This window comes from Salmo salar, chromosome 28 (genome assembly GCF_965601325.2).
Source record: "Salmo salar chromosome 28, fSalSal1, whole genome shotgun sequence".
NCBI lineage: Eukaryota > Metazoa > Chordata > Actinopteri > Salmoniformes > Salmonidae > Salmo > Salmo salar.
In genome coordinates this window covers 5,911,138-5,918,009 of record NC_138318.1, presented here as the reverse complement: position 1 = coordinate 5,918,009, position 6,872 = coordinate 5,911,138, and the positions used below count along the sequence as shown (strand labels likewise).

General features: G+C 40.8%; 1 pseudogene; it reads right to left on the bottom strand.

Moving 5' to 3' along the window:
* Positions 1-377: 377 nt before the first annotated feature.
* On the bottom strand, positions 378-3,579 carry LOC106589182 (toll-like receptor 13; annotated as a pseudogene).
* Between the last annotated feature and the right edge of the window lie 3,293 nt (positions 3,580-6,872).

Genomic DNA, 6,872 nt, shown 5'->3' with positions numbered 1-6,872 from the left:
AGGAGCCCGTAAAACGGCAGCCATCCCCTCCGGCGCCATTATCAATCTTATGCACCCTAATAGACGTGTCATGATAGATTATGATGGATCTGTATGCCGCCAGAAGGGCAAGTTCAAAGTGTCACCAACAAAAATTAATCATCATTCGAAACTTATCTCTAAGTATTTAATTTGAAGGAGACAATAACATAGGATAATGGCATACAGAAGGACGATTTGAATAAAGATTAAAAACATTCTCTAAAATGTTCTATAAGTTTGACACTCATGTTTGGCCCTTTGCCTGCTTTTTGTACAGGAATTACCAGATACATTTCCCTAGCTAAGTTACTCTCCATTCATAAAGGTTGGACTTTTAGTTTTGAAATATAATCATGTCATTGGTCGTGCTTTGGCGCCAGAGCAGCCCAGAATCGGTCCCAAAAAGATGGGTATTGTTCTGGCTCCTTTGGCCAGTCCAAGTAGGTCCTGATCTTCACCAGTCTGGCCAGCCTGTGGTGGGTGGACAGCTGGCAAGGAGGGATGTCGTCCAAGACGAACAGGATGTCCCTTTGCTCAACCCACAGGTAGAGGAGCAAAGCAGTGTAGCAGTGTACCACTGTGCTTCCCACTGCTGGCTTCTCTCTGAAGCTAAGCAGGGTTGGTCCCTGGATGGGAGACCAGATGCTACTGGAAGTGGTGTTGTTTGGCCAGTAGGAGGCACTTTCCTCTGTAAAATATAAATATCCCACTTCCCTAGGCTGGTGACAGGGTGCTGTCTTCTGGATGGGATGTCAAATGGTGTGGTCACTGAAGATCCCATAGTATAGTACACTGAAGATCCCATATTGTAAGAGTAGGGGTGTTAACCCTGGTGTGGCCAGCTTCCAATTGGCTCAATCCTCTTCCCTGTAACTATACCCCTGCTTGTTGCTGTAAATGAGAATGTGTTCTCAGTCAACTTACTGGGTTAAATGAAATAAATAAATAAAAAAGCCATTCAGTGGCTAGCTTATTCTCCAATGATCACCAGTTGCTGTGGTGGTAGTGGCTGACCAAGCAGATGGTCTGGTGGCTGCTGTGTCAACTGTCTGATGTTGTTCACAATGTCCTTCCCCAGCTGGAAGTCTCTGCTGTGCATGCACAGGAAAAGTGTACCTCATTGTTACAGGTTGGGCAGAAGCTCCTCCACCACCCAGTGCTCATCTTTCCTGCTATAGGGCACAAAGGTGTTTTACTGGTATCTTCCCTTGTTGTTTGGAAGCACAACCTCCTCCAGCCAGCTCTGAGTGATGTAGAACAGAGCAATCAGATATTGGCCAGCCAGGTGATGTAGTAGCACCACCAGTGTAAAGAGCAAGAGGCCCAGGGGGGTTGTAAATGAACACTATTTCTATTGAACAATGGATTTGGGAGTATTTGAGCAAGCTCTGAGTGCCATGCTTATCTTTGCAACTTATTCCCTCAAAAGTAGAGTACCAAAACATGACCTGAACTTGTCAGTTCCATTTCACCCATTTATGAAACCAAGCATTGTCGCAACTGCATTGTAAAAGTAGATATTGTATAAACAGATACCTTAGGCTCTTTAGGGGCTCAGTGAATTATTCCGTTATTGTAAGCTCACTTTAAATATCCAAATTTAAGTCTCTCAATGGCTGTAAGTCTTCACTAAGGTTGTTTTCCAGGTAGTGGATTCTGGATATCCGATCATCACTTAATTTTTCGATTGTGGATATACGATCATCACTTAATAACAGTTCTTCCAGGTTTTAATGCAACAAAGATTGGAGTTTTCTCAAGACATGGTTAAAGCACAGATCAATAAATGTTTGTGTAACACAAATATGCATGGTCATATAAAAAAATATATATCCAATTGGTAGTTACAATCTTCAGAGGCGAAGGTCGAAAGCCATGCGTCCTCCAAAACATGCCTTGCCAAGCCGCACTGCTTCTTGACACACCGCTCAAGGCACCAATGAGTCGGAGGAAACACCAACCAACTGACACGGCCCGCCACAATGAGTTGCTAAAGCACGATGAACCAAGGCAATCCCCCGACCAAACCCTCCCCTAACCCTCTGGGCCATTTGTGCGCCGGCCCATGGGGCTCCCAGTCACAGCTGACTGTGACACAGCATGGGATCAAACCCAAGGATGTAGTGGCACCTCAGCACTGTGATGCAGTGCCTTAGACCGCGGCGCCACTCGGGAGGCATATATAATCATATTTTTGATGTTGATGTTTTATTTTGTTTAATATTTTATGGAGCCATCCCTTGTATCATTCAGGTATTTGCATTGAAAATAATGTATATGAATACTGCCGTTATGGGGAGCTGTGACGTCAATGGGGAGCTTTAATGGGATCATGAGGTCTTGGAGGTTTTTTCTTCAATCTTGGAGAATGTTTACTACTGAACACTACTAACGTTTCTCCGTCTCATCATTTCACCCTGTTAATTTAGGTATGTAATGTGCAAAAGTGCAATATGACTCTCAAAATATTGAGATAACATGGTTAACTACATAGTCCATGAGTTTGGTGATGTTTGAAGGCAAGTGAAGGGAGTTTTAACTCGAGTGAAAACTTGTTGGTATTCTCCACATTGTAAGCAATGGAGGTTGGCTAGGTTGCTAATGGTTTACATGTAAGAGAAGGGATTAAGATTGTGTCCAAACTTTTTGTACTTTTTTTTCAACAATGTTTTTGATCCTACTTGTATTATTTTCTATGAACGAAGGCTCAGTTTAGTTCAGGTAATACATGTACATATGTGATGTCGGGATAAAATGTGTTAAAGTGTTAATATTTGTACAAAAATAGCGCTTAAAAGTTCGCTAGCTTTATGCTAACCAAATTTACCGTGGCTAAGCACTAGCTAGCTCTAGGCTAGTTGGTTTAAATTAATGTTAGCTTTAATGTTAATGGTTTAAAATGTAATGGTTGTAGCGTTGTTTAGCACAGGCCTCCAGTAATTTATACCTTTTCGAAATTGACACTGATAGTACTGTACAGTGAGTTATATATAATGTCAATGTGTAGATTTATGGTGATTAGGTTTTTTAACATGAGATCTTTTGTTTTTTATACTGAAATATGGAATGTGAAGATTTAATACTACAATAGAGTAGTAATGTATAATTGATTTTGACAACAAAAACTGAACAAAAGAGAACAATATTTTCATAAATCTTGGAGAATGCCTACTACTGAACACTACTAACGTTTCTCCTTTTCATCATTTCACCCTGTTAATTCAGGTTTATTATCAGCTGACCATGTCTCAGTCCGAGGCATGTAATATGCGTAAAACCGTTCCAATGATTGTTCTCAATGTGCATTATTTGAAGTGTCATGCAATTTTTAATGGCAAACATTAGGAAGTTGATATGATCTGTAGTTAGCACAAAATAAGAGGTTGAGAGTTTATTGACAATTTCACACATCAGTCTTCCAGGGGGCCGGAACTGATTGAATCGGTCCGGAATCGGGTATCGGACTCGGCCCGGAATCAAAATGAATGACAGCCCAGAATCGACCCAAGTACATCGGTCTGTTTACGTCTACCGGAATTTAGCCGACTTTGCCGGCATTTTACCAGAATCCCCCCAGAAGCGGCCCAATGCTCATTTAAATGAATGTATACAATGTATTACCCGATTTAGTAATTTTAAATATTACTATTATACATTTTATGCATACAAATTATACCCATCCACCCCAAATAAAAATTATGTCACCGTACACCTGGTGACCGTGCATGCACAGAGCGATGGGACAAGGACATCCCTGCCGGCCAAACCCTCCCGTATCTCAGACGACGCTGGCCTAATTGTGAGTCGCCTCATGGGTCTCCCTGTCGCAGGCAGCACGGGTCTTGAACCAGTATCTGTAGCAACGCAGTTTGCACTGCGATGCAGTGTCTTAGACCGCTGCGCCACTTGGGAGGCTCGAAGTTTTTAATGCTTATCAATTGCCTTGCTCAAAGTATCAAAATACTAGAATACGTCACAGGACTCTTAAAGAATTTCATTTAAATGCTTGTTGTATTAATCACAGAAACAATGAGAAAATATGGAAAAATAAATAATGAAATGTTATTTAGATAAAACAGCCCTGCCAGAGAGTAGCCCCAATCGGCCCGAACGCCAAGTACTACATTTGGGTCGTATAATTATCACCGGAATCGGCCCGAGCTCAATCCTAGGCATAAGTAATACTGCCGAAGGCGTCCCAGACTCGGGCTACATGACGTCAGCCGAGTCTGACTGTCAACCGAGTGCCCCGACTCTCAGCCGGAATCTGCCCAGATCCACTGTGCTAGCTGGGCATGCTCTTGCCAGAATTCATAATATTCCACTTTGCTTACAACAGACATTCAGTGTTGCGATGTCCGCAATTTCCATGCGAAATTGGGCTACTTTCAAAACGATGTAGAGCGTGAAAATGTATTGGTTGCGGGTTGCTGGTTTTTGGGCTACTTCCAAATTGCACCACGGTCACCATGGGATTTTTCTTAAAAACATAGACCTGCTGTGGCTGACGATCAGGGAGTGAGACAGCCTGTTGCTGAGTGAGTGGTGGGGAAGTGGAGGGGTGAGTGTGTGTTGACTGAGCGCTGCAGCAGACAGCTGAGTCACGTGAGTGAGAGGAGACAGAGAAGCACACACACACACATCATGACAACGTTTTACCAGTTGTAGGTAGGCTATTTAGGTTGTCATTATGGAGACACCTATTTCCAACCATTTTTCCATAAAACATATTACACTCTAGAACTGATGCGCATCAAGAAATAAGGCAGGCACAGGAAAACGACTTTAGCCGCTCTAGAGCCAATTAGATAAAATCGGAGGTGGTTTAAACTGCATTCTAATGTCAACTTTGCTTATGGAAAACCATATCAAGTAAAAGGTTTTACGCATGCACAGTTCTTGGGTCTCGAGCGCTGCGCTGGTGGACATTTTTTATGGAAGTTAAGGAACTCCCTCGTGTGCTTCTGTTATAGGGAAAAGTCCCTAATGAAACTAACATTAAATGTGGAGAATGATACATATTTTGGCCATTAAGTAGCTACTGTAGCCTACCGTTTGATACAACAAAATGTAATATGTTGAAATGACGATATCACTGGAATCATTGCAAATCAATTTGTGCCACTTGTGTAGCCTTCTTGGAGCAAAAAAACGGATTTAATAAATAGCATATAACTTCAGTTTATTGTTTTGTGGCCTTGTGTTATTATACAATTATCAATGGCCATGTATAGTTAATAAAATTGGAAGTTTTCAATTGTGTTAATGGTCACAGTTCTATCACAATTGCCGATCAGCTGTTGTTAGAATGAATTAGATTGAAGGTAAAAGTCAGTCAGATTTGGCTACAGGTTAAAAAAAACTGGTTTATGTTGACAAGCATAGACCTATAGTTCCTAGCTATATTATTAACATGTGATTCTATGATTGAAATTACGACCCATCCTCAGTAGCTGATTCCAGCAGGCTATTGGGCAAACAGAAGCACTTCTAACCTCGAAATAGCCTCGCTATTCATGTTAAATAAATTAGTCTGTCAATTTTAACTAAGCAAGCTGCTAAATCCTAGGCTACTGAAGGCTATCACGGGCAATAGGCAACCTACATCTAGCAAACCAAACCATAGGAAAGTTGAATTACAATCATAAACCCAGATGTTAGTCAGTAGGCCTAGCCTGTTGAAATTAGAAGTCAATCTCACAAATAGGCCATTTATATCGGTTTGTAGTCTTAACATCTGGCACATTATAACGGCACAATTGCCAAAAAATAGCCTACTATTAATTTTTTTGTAGTTTGTCCAAGTGTTTCTTGCACAGAGATTTCGAGATCCTCTATACATCCCTCAAAGTCTACTGTTGGATTTATTTATAGTTATGTGCATAAGGGATTTTTCACAATTACATTTTTTTATTGATCAGGATCCCATTAGCCGACGCCAATGGCAACAGCTAGTCTTATTGGGGTCCAACACATAACAAAAAATACATTACAGACAAAAGACTTTACAATTTACATACATTTAAAAACATTAACATGTAGTGTGTGTGTGTGCATCTATCAGTTACACATACATGCCGGTACATACACACAACATAGCAGTCAAACAAATTAACATCCATTTAATAAAGGCAAATTGTCTTTTCTCTTGCGACATATTCCTTTATTAGTCACGTCAGCTCACAATAATAATTATTTTTATGGAAAACTGAATTTAGCTTCTTACGTAGTTACAAGTAATGTTGATATTCCTTCTTAAAACCTCTTAGGGATAGGGGGCAGTATTTTCACGTTCGGATGAAATACGTGCCCATATTAAACTGCCTCCTACTCAAACTCAGAAGCTAGGATATGCATATTATTAGTAGATCTGGATAGAAAACACTCTGAAGTTTCTAAAACTGTTTGAATGATGTCTGTGAGTATAACAGAACTCATATGGCAGGCAAAAACCTCAGAACATTTGAACCAGGAAGTGGGAGATCTGAGAATTGTAGTTCTTCTTTTGAATCCCTATAGAAACTACAGTGACATAGGGGTCACGTTGCACTTCCTAAGGCTTCCATTGGCTGTCAACAGTCTTTAGAAACTGGTTTCATCCTTTTCCTGTTACTGGGCAGAAAATAGTAGCTCAGTCAATCAGTGGCCTGTCTGAGGTCAGGTGTCTCGCCCACAAGCGCGCTGTTCGTTCTTTTTCTTCTGGGATGAATACCTATTGTCCGGTTTGAAAATTATCACAATTTTACATAAATAAATACCCTAAAGATTGATTCTAAACATCGTTTGACATGTTTCTACAAACGGTAATGGAACTTTTGAACTTTTCGTCTATGGATTTGCGCCTACGCCTC